Below are 11,925 nucleotides of genomic sequence, written 5' to 3'. Positions count from 1 at the left end.
AAGTGTACAGTGTAGAGAGGAACAGAAGGAAATGGAGAGAGCTCTCTGCAGAAGAGGGGACCCAGGGTTCTAACCCTTGCCACACTTCTTAATAATCAGAGTTTTGGGCAAATTCCTTCCTATCACTAGCTCATTTGCATACGGATTGTATACACAAAATGAAATGGATTGGATGCAATGTAAGATGATGTCTTCTCCATGATAGAATGACAGTCTTTCCTAGGTGTTCTGTCTTCTTTGTCAATCAAGGCTGAGAAAGTTAATGAGTTCATAGAGGACCTTGAGATGCTGACCTACAGGGGAATCTCCTGAGTTATGTATTGTGTGGCCACAGTGCCCAGAAACTTTGAGATTTTGCTGCTAGTGATCTTGAGAGGTGCCCTGTTATGAAAGAGGCCCCTGGAGAGAGGACATAACAAGCTTGAATGAATATCATCTTTATAGAACTTACATCACTCAGGAATCATTGAAAGCAGGAGGGTGATTGGGGGAGCTATTCCTTTTTTAATGTGTGAATGCGAAACACATTTTGATAAAACTTTTCAAATTCTAAGTTACTCTGGGAAGATTACTGAAAATCAATAGAAAGAGTGAGTTTTCAGGGCCCTCCCTACATTTTAACTCTTCTCTCCTCCCTTTATATTGATAAATAAAAGAAGTAGAGTCCCAAATTGTTATTTTTCAGCTCCTGGCTAGAAAGAAGATGAAGGGTTTTGATGAGGCATGAGGATGATCTTTCCCAACAATTAATGATAGAATAGCATGAGATGGGGTATTAAGGGAGGCAAAGAATTCCTCCTTTAGGGACCTTTAAGAAAAGAACTAAGTGATGACTGGCAGACTCCAAGAAAGAACATGGTAATTTCCTTCTATGATGTCAGTTTCCAAAAGGTCAGAAATACTGTCTTTCCCCGAATCTTTAGCTTTCCTCCAATAATCCATTATGAATCTGACATCCACTAATTTGCCTAAATGTTCCTTGAACTTGATGGGGTAATGAGTTCCTCAACTTTGCTATTACCTGTGAAGGTAAAACTATGTCTCTTATGCTCTATGGGTTGCCTACTTCATATCTCAGGATATGGCAAGCAACTTCAATTCACTTATGCCCCTCTCATCATCCCTTTATCTAGAATTAGTAGTCTTAATATTATTGTGGGGGTTTTTTTGTTGTTTTTTTTTTGTTTGTTTTGTTTTGTTTTTAGCTTGTGCTCACCAAAAGTTTTTCTAGAACTTGCCAATAATCTTAATTCCTCGTTGTGGTGTGGTGTTGTGTTTACCATCCTGTTTAGTGGTGGGATTATTGGGCGGGAACACCATAGTATTGAACAACGATAAGATAATGCTTTCTGTCCACACTTGAGACCAGATTCCCCAAACTTGTTCTGAAGAACTAAGTCATTTGAATTCTTATCGCTATTACTTGAAGAGAGAGTTTTGTTTACTAAATTCTAGGTTGAAGAGGTAAATGGTTCTAAATGGAATGCAGGTCTTCTCAATGCTTTTAAGGGGCTGGAGAGCTCTCGGACTGTCAAAGAACAGGATGACAGTCCTTCACTTCTCCTGAACGTCTTTAACCACAGGATCCCTTTTTCTAAGTGTACTTCTTGTGATGAAAGTCTGTGGCACAGGTGTCGGAGAAAGATGAAGTTGAAAGTTATGTGCCTGAAATGTGCTAAGAGAATCTACTCTATATGGTGTTTCTGAGAGGGAGAATAGACATTAATCCTAGATATCTTGTACAAATTTAAGAATTTATGATAACATGTGAAATTTACTTATTAAAAAGATCCTTAGTAGAAAAAAAGTTCCCCTCACATTCTGCTGGTAGGATTAAAGATTGGCATAGCCTTTCTGGCCGTTGATTTCACAATGCTTGTCAAAAATGTTAAAAATGTGAGTACTTTGTAAGCAACAAGTTCTTCTCTAGGAATTTATCCTAAAGTAATTATTAAATCGTATTAAGACTTACTTCTCATGTTATTTACTCCCATATAGTTTATAGGCTTGATGTTAAAAAAAAAAAAAATTAATGGCTGGCATGGCAAGAGCACAAACTAATCAGAACAGATGGCTCCTGTACAGCATTGGTGTCACTGGACTCATGCACAGCAACTAAATATTAGCCCTGATTCTTTATAGGAGAGATGGAAATTAAAAACAAAATCTTGCAATAGGGAGATTGTTACATAAATTGTGATCGATCTATGTGATGGAATACTTCCCAGCTAGTAAGAGTAATGTTATTGAAGACTCTTTCATGGCATAAATATTCTTGAAATATTATGGGAGAAAAACAGTTTAGAACTGTGTGTAGATGACAGTCCTGTTGTGAAAATGAAATATATATACGTGGAGAAAAGATTGGAAAGATACACATCAAAATACCAACGTCGATTATCTTTGGTAGTTTTGTTTTCTTCATTTTATTAGTCTGTATTCTGCAGGTGGGGGGTCAGCAAACTGGTTTGTGAGCCAAGGCTGGACCACCATCTGTTTTTATAAGGAAGTTTTATTGGAACACAGCCAGGGCTATTCATTTATGTATTGTCTATGGCCACTTTTGAGCTACAATAGCAGGGTTGAGTAGGGACAACAAAACCTAGCCCACAAAACCTAGAATATTTGCTAGCTGGCTCTTTACAGAAAATGTTTGCTGAGTCCTGGTCTAGATTATCTGTAACAAATACCTCCTACTTGTATAATAGAAAGACTTAACACTAAAACAGAAAGCAATAAACTATGGGGTTTAAATACGAAAACTGTCCCTTCTAAAAGATGGACATATAAAGGAAAAACTGTCAGACACTGAGTTATATTTATTTCCCATATTTATACCTCTCAAAAAAGTTTCAAGGGGAGAATAAAACAGAAATCTAACAGCCTCTTAGATGCCATCTGAGATAGAAATCACCACACAGAATGCATAAGTGAAAGTGTTGGGGTTTTCAGACAAGAATGAGTTTTAACCAAGATACCAATAACATACATCTCCTCACCCACCCATTTTTCCCTTCTCCCTCTTCCCAGTCCCTTTTTCCCCTTCCCCTCTCCCTCTACCCAGTACACAGAATCTCAATAACCATCCTATTTGAACTGTTAAAGGGCTGATCCTGTCTTTGGTTCCTTGAATTCTAGCTTCTTGTGTACTGACTCCCCCTCCCTTTTTCCTCACTGCCACCCCCCAGGAGATGAGAGATTCCCCCTCTGGAGAACGAAGGTCTCCAAGGAAAGAGCAATAAATATTGACATTTGGGGGTCTCCAAAAGCAAAATATGGCCTTTGACCAGTCATCAACACACTCACAGATTTCCACTTGCTTTCTAGGTCCTCTCTATTAAATATAAACAGAAGGCCAAGGATCTTTATATATTTGAGAAAAGTCTTCAGTGTGAAAAAACCCAGACCCTTCTCAAAAAAAGAAAAAAGAAAGACAATACAAGAGCTAGAATGAATATTAAAAAACAAACTATAACATCCCCAGAGTGATAAGAGAATATATTATATCTATGAAAATCAGCTGGTGTAGAACAAAAAGGAGTTCTTGGAAACTGAAAGTATAATGGCAAAAATACTAACATGTAATAATAAGAGATGGAAGATAATGTTGAGAAAATCAGAAGATCAAATTAGGAAAAGAAAACCCCAAAAGATAGCTATTATGGGAAAAGATCTATTTAAAAAGGCCAAATTCATGTATCTTGATTCTATGGTCAGGAAGGTCAGAAAGTAGACACACAGTAAGTAGAGACAGAGACATTTTGAAAGGAAAATAAAATGCAAGAAAACTGCCCAGAAGTTTTCAGATTCAATGACCCATTGGCTTTCCAGAGCCATGAATGAGAAACAATTGACACTGAGTCCTCTTATGGTGACAATTCAGAACAAAGATAAAGAGAAGGTTGTAAAAGATTTCAGGGAGAAAAAAAATCACACTTCACGAATTGGGGGTTAAGAAGATCCAGAGACTTCTCAACAACAGCAGTGGAAGTTAGAAGACAGTGGAGAATAGCCATCAAACCCTAGGAAGAGAGTCTTCTCATCCTAAAATTCTACACTCAGCAAATTCTTTGTCCAAAATATTTTTCAGAGTTAAAAAGCAAAAACAAAACAAAACAAAACTACACCCCCCCACCTTGAAACTCCCAGAGAGCTACTGAAAGGTTTATTTCATCGAGATGAGCATATATGGGTTGCTATACAAAATATCATAGACTAACTAGGTGGCTAAAAACCATAGAAAGTTTTTTCCTCACAGTTTTGGAAGCTGGAAGTCCTAGACCAAGGTTTAGCCAGCTAGAGTTCAGGTGGAAGCTCTCTTTGTGGCATATAGTTGGCCACCTTCTCACTGTGTCCTCACACAGCAGAAAGGGAGAGAGGGAGGGATGGGGGTGGGGGTGGGGGAGAGGTTTGCTATCTCTTTCTTGTCTTATGAGGGCACCAGCCCTATCAGATTAGCATCCACCCTTACCATCTCATTTGTCCTTTATCAGTTCCTCATGGGCCCCATCCCCAATCTAGTCACATTGGGTTTTAGAGCTTCCAGTTATGAATTTTGTGGGGACCCAAAGTTCAGACCATAACAAGGGTGTAAACCACAAGAGAGGAAGATAAGGAATCCAGGAAGCCAGAGGGAGAGGCAAACAAGAAGCTGTAGGAACAGAGCATTGCACAGGTCTGGAGAGTTCCCAGCCTGGCATACACCCAAAGGGCCATAGGAGGGGGTCATTTAAGAAGAAAAACAATGTGTTTGAGACTGGAAATCTGGACCAAGAGGCTGATGGAGCTGGGAAGCACAGTGGAGGCACAAACCTGGAGTTCTTTGTGAGCTGGTGGTTTTTCCTGTGCTGTTCCCTCTTCTGGAATACTACATTCACCCAGCTAATTCTCATTCTGCCTTTAGGAGTCACCTACAATGTTAGCTTCCCTGAGGGAGGCTCCCTGACCGCCATATTCTTCTGCGGTGCTGACTTTTGCCAGTTTCCTTCTTAGCTCCCATCTTAAGGAAGAATTGTTGGGTATTCTCCACCCTTCCCTCTTTCCTCTTCCAAATGGGCATCGTGGAGAACTGAAGGACCTCCCATATACAGTAGGATCCAATGATATCTGAGCTGGGCCCGGCACCACCTCTTTCTACTATAACCTGCACTTCGGTAGAGAACAGAGCCTCTGCCTCTGGTCTGGTATCCATAGTAGGCCCAGGGCCTTAAATTTTCTCTTCGATCTCCCAAGGACGGGAGGAGAGATAAATTTTTCTGACTTCTAGGGAGGTCCCCAGTATGGGCATTCAAATCAAAGTGCTGACTTTTAATTCTACAACAGCTAACCTTCCTAGGTGGGTAAGTTAGCCTTACTGAGTCTCAGTTGTTTCCTTTGTAAAATGGGCCTAATAGTAGGAATAGGATGTGTCTCAAGATCATTCCTAGAATTAAATAAGGTAACAGCTCTAAACCACTCAATATACATCTGGCTGGTGGTGCTCATTAAATGTTCGTTATAGTTATTATGGCTGCTATGATTGAGCAAGAGCAAGTTGGGAAGGCAGGTGCTTAGCCAGGCTCTTCAGTGTTGGGTAGTCCAGGAAGGAAAGGGAAAGTAGGACTGGCAAGGGAGAAGAATCTAGTGTTTACTGAGCACTCGCTCTGTGCTAGACCCCGGACTTTCAACTTCTCATGGTACCGTTGGTGTCCCCATTTCACAGATGAGAAGCCTGAGCCTCAGGAAGTTAGTAGCATCACTTGCGAAGACAGGAGGTGGCAGAGGCAGGTTGGAAGACAGATTTTCTGCCTTGAGGGTGCCTATGCCATGCTCTGGGGGGTGGGGGCCCTGAGGGCTTCTGTCCCCCTCTTCCCTAACCTCTTCAGGCCTGATTCTCAGCCCCGTAGCCCTCTGGAGCCAAGTTGGGGAGCTCTGAGGCCAAGCTGAGGGCGGGAAGTTAGATCATCAGCCATCCTTTAAGGGGGTAATTAGCTGACTACAAAAACAGATTCTTTAACCGCAGCAATTCGCCCCACCAGGGGAGAGGGGAAGTCAATGTTTTTATTATAAACGGAATCATAGAGGGGTTTAAGGCTTAGTAGTGTTTGGTTTGGTTTTGTTTTTTAAAGGCCTGAGGTGGATCTTGGCATCTGCTATCCCAGCAGGCCTGAGGTGGATCTTGGCATCTGCTATCCCAGCCCAGAAGAAAGGAAGTTTATTTTCTGGGTCAGATTAAAAGACTTGGGCTTTCTTGATTTTTATTTTCATGGAAAAGAGCTGCCTTTGCTGAGTCTCCCAGACCCTCTGTCCCCCTCTTATCCAGATTTTCTGATGCTTTTCCAGCCAAGTGATAGGAGGCAGTTCAGGTAGTTAAAAGCCCGAACAGGAGGCAGTGAGGGGGGGCAGGGGTGGAGGAGTGTAGAGAGAGAGAGAGAGAGAGGGAGGGAGGTACTTGTAAAGCAGCTCCACCGTGATGGGGAAGGGCTGCTGAAAAGCCAGAGGGCAGCCTGAAGGTCTTGGGATCCAGTGGAAACAGGGTGGAGCCCAAAGGAAGTGCTTCAGAGGCTCAATTTACTGCTTGTGTGACCTTGACCAAGTGACTTAACCTCTCTGAGCCTAATTTTCGAATTGATGTAGGGAGAGGGGGGCCCTATCTTGTCCAGGGAACAAGCCTACCCAGCATGATGTCATGTCTTAGGGCACAGGTTGCCTGGGTTTGAACTCTAGCCCCAGCCTTTACTTGCTGGACCAGCACATGACTTAAGCCCTTGTTTCCTCATCTGTAAAATGGGAATCTTATCATTAGGGCTGTCTGAGGTCAAATGGAAAATGTGCTTAAAGTAATGCCTGGCCCATGGTAAGTACTCAAGAAACACCAAAACACCAGTGATTTTATAGGATTATTTAATAGCATTGTTAATATGATCCCTCTTGTTTCTGTAAGGGGAGTCATGGATAATAAAGTTGAGTTTAGGGTCAAATAATGGGAAGATATAAATGTCTAGCTAAGAAATTTGCATTCAAAGAACCAACTTTTGAATTAAAGTGACCTAAGATGTCTCTTTATTCAACCTACTTAAGTAACAGATGGAAAACCAGGGCTCAGGAAGAGGATGTAGCTTGTTCAGGTCCTGCTGTGGCTGAACTGTAACCAGGAAGGGCAATTTAGAGGTAAGTCAATAGATTATCGGTGGGAAGGCTTCCCTTCTAGAAATCTCCCATATTACAGCTCCATTGATGGTATCTAGAATCCTTCCCAAAGGGCTTGCATTTTAAGGCACCTTTCCTATTCACATGCAGACACGTTAAGCCCATGCAGGACTATTCACACTGTAGTCAGAGTTAGTTTATCAGAAGATTTCCAGTGTGAGAGTAGGGTCTTGCTGGGGAGTTCCAGGGGCAGATAAATTGTGATCCAGGGTAGAGGTAGAGCCTGGAGTCCTTAAGGCTAAGTTGGCCTCAGTGCGGTTGGGGGGTGGGGCTGCTGAGAAGCCAGATGGCAGCCTGAGGACCCCCTCTTCCCCCTTCCCAGAGGCACCAAATATATATGTCTTTATGGTTGACCCAAGGCTTTTATAGTTTGGAATCTACTGAGTTTTGGGCAGAGATTCCTCATCCTTCCTGACCACTCAGAACCCAAAAATGCTCGAAACGTTTGGCCAGTGGCATCTTAACCTCAGGGGCCCATTTGCAACTAGGCCCAGTGCATTGGGTTCAACCGTTTCCCCAGCCCACACTATTTCTGGGTTACGTTATTGCTGCATTCATGTGTTCAGATCTTTCTCCAACTGGAAGAGACTTTGGACATTTTATAAGGATATAGGGATATGTTAAATAAAACAAGATGGTCTCCAGCCCCCCTGACTGACCCGCCCCCTTAAAGAGCAAAGCAAGGAGGAAAATGAATGTAGAGCAGAATGCTCAAGTAAGGTGAGGTTGGAGTGCTCTCCACTAATCCCAGGAACCCGTCTCACCGGACTGCATCTGACTTGGTCCAGGGGGCAACTTTGGCCTTTCTGGAAGCTAGGATGGAATCTGTTTCTTTAACCCTCTGAACACCATCATTGTTATTTCTAGTCATAAAAGACCAGCTGAGACAGAAGCGAAACTTTCCTCAACGGACCCAACCACGATCATGGAACCCCCTCCCCCAGAAGAGGGGCTGCCTTCGTAGCCCTCCCTTCGTATCATTAGTTTACCTATTTATAGGTATGCCTGCTATGGGTCAGCACTGTTCTGGGCTGTGGGCACGCAAGTGTTAACCAAACATTCCCCCCCTCCCACCGTGTCCCCCCACCCCGGGGCTTACCATCAAGCCTGTATGTTTTGGCACATTATCCATTAAAAGTCAAATCCTGAGGAATTCTCTAGGACCTTGCCCTCTCTGAATGCAATAAAGACATGTTGGAGAGGAATGTGGATGAGTTAGGGTCCAGCCAGTCAAGTGCTGTTTTTTTTTTAATTTATTTAAATTCTAATTAGCATATAGTGAATTATTGGTTTCAGAGGTTCATTATTGCTTGTAACACCCAGCGCTCATTCCGTCATGTGCCCTCCTTGATGCCCATCACCCACTTACCCCATCCCCTCTCCCGCCTCCCCTCCAGCAACCCTCAGTGTGTTTCCTATGATTAAGAGTCTCCTACCGTCTGTCCCCCTCTCTGATTCATCCTGTTACATTCCCCCCACCTTCTTCTGTGCTCCTCTGTTTTGTTTCTTGAATTCCACATAAAACTCGAGTGTTTTCAACAGAGGGGAGTGAAGGCAGGGGACTGATGACAGCTAGAGGAGGGGTAGAGGTGCTGAGCAGGGGTCGGGGGTGGGGGCATGCGGTGGAAGCAGCTACCACCCCAGCCTCCCGGGGCTGGCGCGATAAAGGGCACAGGCTGTGTTTCCCAAGCACCGGGACCAGGGTCACCCAGTGGAAGCTACGGCCTGGCCCGTAGCTTCCTGTCTGCCAAGGGCCTGTGCCACAGGCAGATGCAGTCTCTGAGAGCCACCTAAGGCAGAGAGAGAGACACAGCACAGCGGGGTGAAGGACTGGCTTTTCGGTCTCCCCACCTTGCAGGCTCCCACGGGGGCGGCCTCCCAGCTAACTCCTTAGACGCCGGTGTTTGCAGGAGCCTGAGATCCACGGGCATCCTGCAGAGTCGGCGGCCCCTCCAGCTCTGCTGGACGTGTGTGCAAAGCCGGTGGCCGGCCATGGAAGGGAGGCCTCGGCAAAATCCTGTATAGTAGCCCAGAGAATAAACTCGCTGTGATCCTCAGGGGTAATCCACAGAATTCAGTGGTGACTTCTCCTGGAAAAATAAAATAATGACCACCACCAATGTAGCAGAGCGCCTCCCTTGTGTTAAATTCTTCCCCAACGGGACACCTGGTGGCTCAGCAGTTGAGCACCTGCCTTAAGCTCAGAGCGTGATCCTGGGGTCTTGGGATCGAGTCCTGCATCGGGTTCCCCGCAGGCGCCTGCTTCTCCCTCTGCCTCTGTCTCTGCCTCTCTCTGTGTCTCTCATGAATAAATAGATCTTTAAAAAAAGATTCTTCCCCAACCGTAAATATGTGTGTATATATCCTGTTGCTGGGCAGTTTTATACATGAGAAAATGGGAGGCAGCCCACCTGCTCGAGGTGCCGTACTGAGCCAGAGGCAGGACCAAAGCTTGGGTTGCAGGCTGCCTTGACTGCAAGCACTATGGCCTCAACCACAGAGCCTTGGACCCCCGAGGCTCCTGGGACAACAGGCTCTGGAGCTACACCGCCTCTCTCTGCACGCTGAGTCCCCGAGAGACAGAGGCAGCTCCCTGGGCAGGGTGCAGGGCTCAGACCCGGATCTAGAAGGAGAGCCTCCTCTGGACACCGCTTCCCCCACCCACACACCAGGTAGCGTGTAAATGTCTGGGGCCACCCAACAGCCTGGAGGACAGGCCATGGAGCTGTGGCAAGACCATGCACGGCCCTGGTGCCCAGGGGACTGAAGCCAGTGACTCAAAGGGCAGCGCGTGTTTGCCTCAAGGTGTGTGGGGTCTGTCCAGCGCCGGCATATCTTCCCCTCACCCTTACATTCCGCCCAGTCGATGGCATATAGGGTTGGCCCTCCCTGGGCCTTTCCTGGCTGGCCCCGCCTGTGTGGCCTCCAGCTGCTCCTCTGCGGCTGCCTGGGGCTACAGGATGCCACACAACGAGGCTCCTACCTGCTCTGGAGTTCAAGGCTGATCCCACGTCGTGTGTCATCCGAATTGGGAAAGGGGCAAGGAGGAGGCAGCGAGCCTCCAGACGCAACGGGTAGAACACTGCTTTGAGGCCAGGTTCCCATGACCCTACTTGCCAGTCTCCAGTCATTCCCAGATGCTGGGCAGGAGCTGTGTCCTCTGAGGACCTCAGATGGCCAGAGGTAGAAAAGTCAAATCAAGGTGAGGAGCTGGGGGGCTGGGGTGATAGGGCAAGTTTTCTTTGAAGGCCACGCCACGGAGTTTCTGATGTGGCTTTCACACGTTGTAATAGGCCTCCCCGTGTGACAGGGCCTGCGGCCCCGGGACCCTGGCTTTATCACTCCCTAATCTCAGTTTAATTGCTGTGGTCAATTCACCCTGCACTTAATAACCCACAGCTTGGGATATTGTTTAATATGGTTGACACACACTTTGCTTTAAATGTCAGCACTGGCCGGGCCTGGGGACTTGGCAGGCTCCCTGGGAGAGATGGCAGACGAGTAGTGTCATCTGCTCAGCGTCTGGGATGCTGGTATGTTGGCCGTAACTTTGCTGGCTGGAAGGGCTCAGCCACTGCCCAGAGCTGAGCTATTGGATGGGGACTACCATCTCCCGCCCGTCTCCCAGGCCTACCCGGCCCGGAGCTGCTTTCCTCTTGCTGAGTCTCACCCAGGGGCCTGGGGAGAAGAAGGGGCGTCTGTCAGGCAACCATCCTTTGCTTGCAAAGTGGGTTGTGTCCAGGCACGAATGAGCGGCCCGTGGCCCTCTGTGTGGCCTGGTCCGGGTTGTGTGTTTGTGACCAAGACCCCAGGGGCGGCTGTTGGGTAAATATCACACTCTGGTTGAAGGATTGTAAGCAACGTGGGTGAGGACAGCTGCGTCAGGATGGCTCTGCCTACCCGTGGTCGCTCTCAACGGGCAGACTGGATGGATGCATTTTGGCGACCCGACTCAACTTCCGTTCCTTCTGCTTCTGATGAACTATGTGATTCAGCTGGATGGCCCAAGCCAACGGAGCTTCCCAGCTAGACTCTTGGGTCCTTAGGACCACTCACTGAAACTCTCTGTGGGAAATGCTTTTTAATCTACAGGACACAGGCACCCAGGAGTGCTGGAAGGACCCCTGACCCAAGCTGAGCCAATCAGCTTCTCTTTCCTGGGGATCAGGAACTCAAGATGAAGAGACAGCACTGCTGTGGCTGAGGGCATCCCTGAACGGGAATGCGTAGTCTAAGGAGGCATGGGGCTGCCATATATTTGCCACTGGGCCAGGTTGCAGAGGAAGAAGAGTGAAGTATACAGACCTAGAGATGAAAGGGAGAGGGCCCCCCACCCCAGAGGGCTCTCTAGCTCGTGGGTCCAGTCTCCCCCAAAAGAGTAGGGTTTTCCTGCCCCTAGTTTCCCTGAGATATCCTAAAGCTGCGTGACAAGTCCTCCCTTTTGCAGAAGCAATGTGGGTTGGTTTGCCATCTTCAAACCAAGAGCTCTGCCTCGAAGAGTCAGGAAAGTATTCTACACAGAGCTGCCAGGCTGAGGGCTCGTCCTGCTATTAGGAACTTGTATTTGGGATCCAGTTTGGGGGTGGGGGTGGGGAATGGAAATGTGTCAGGAAGGAGTCTGTCAAGGGTCATGTTGGCTTTGGGTGTGGGGTATTTGTTTCTAGGGCTGGAGCGCCCATCAAGCTCCTCTCCTTGGTTGGGTTTCTCCTTCCACCTTTGACATTTGGGGAGGAGCTG

General features: G+C 46.6%; 1 long non-coding RNA gene across 1 annotated transcript; it reads left to right on the top strand.

The window, feature by feature from the left end:
- The first annotated feature begins 882 nt into the window (after nt 1-882).
- LOC140633014 (uncharacterized) lies at nt 883-8,426 on the top strand. Its single transcript, XR_012030644.1, has 3 exons — nt 883-1,029; nt 7,060-7,149; nt 8,056-8,426. It is a non-coding gene; the product is annotated as an uncharacterized lncRNA (long non-coding RNA).
- The last annotated feature ends 3,499 nt before the right edge of the window (nt 8,427-11,925 follow it).

The sequence above is a fragment of the Canis lupus genome, chromosome 5 (assembly GCF_048164855.1).
Source record: "Canis lupus baileyi chromosome 5, mCanLup2.hap1, whole genome shotgun sequence".
Lineage (NCBI taxonomy): Eukaryota > Metazoa > Chordata > Mammalia > Carnivora > Canidae > Canis > Canis lupus.
This window is presented reverse-complemented; position numbering and strand designations above follow the sequence as displayed.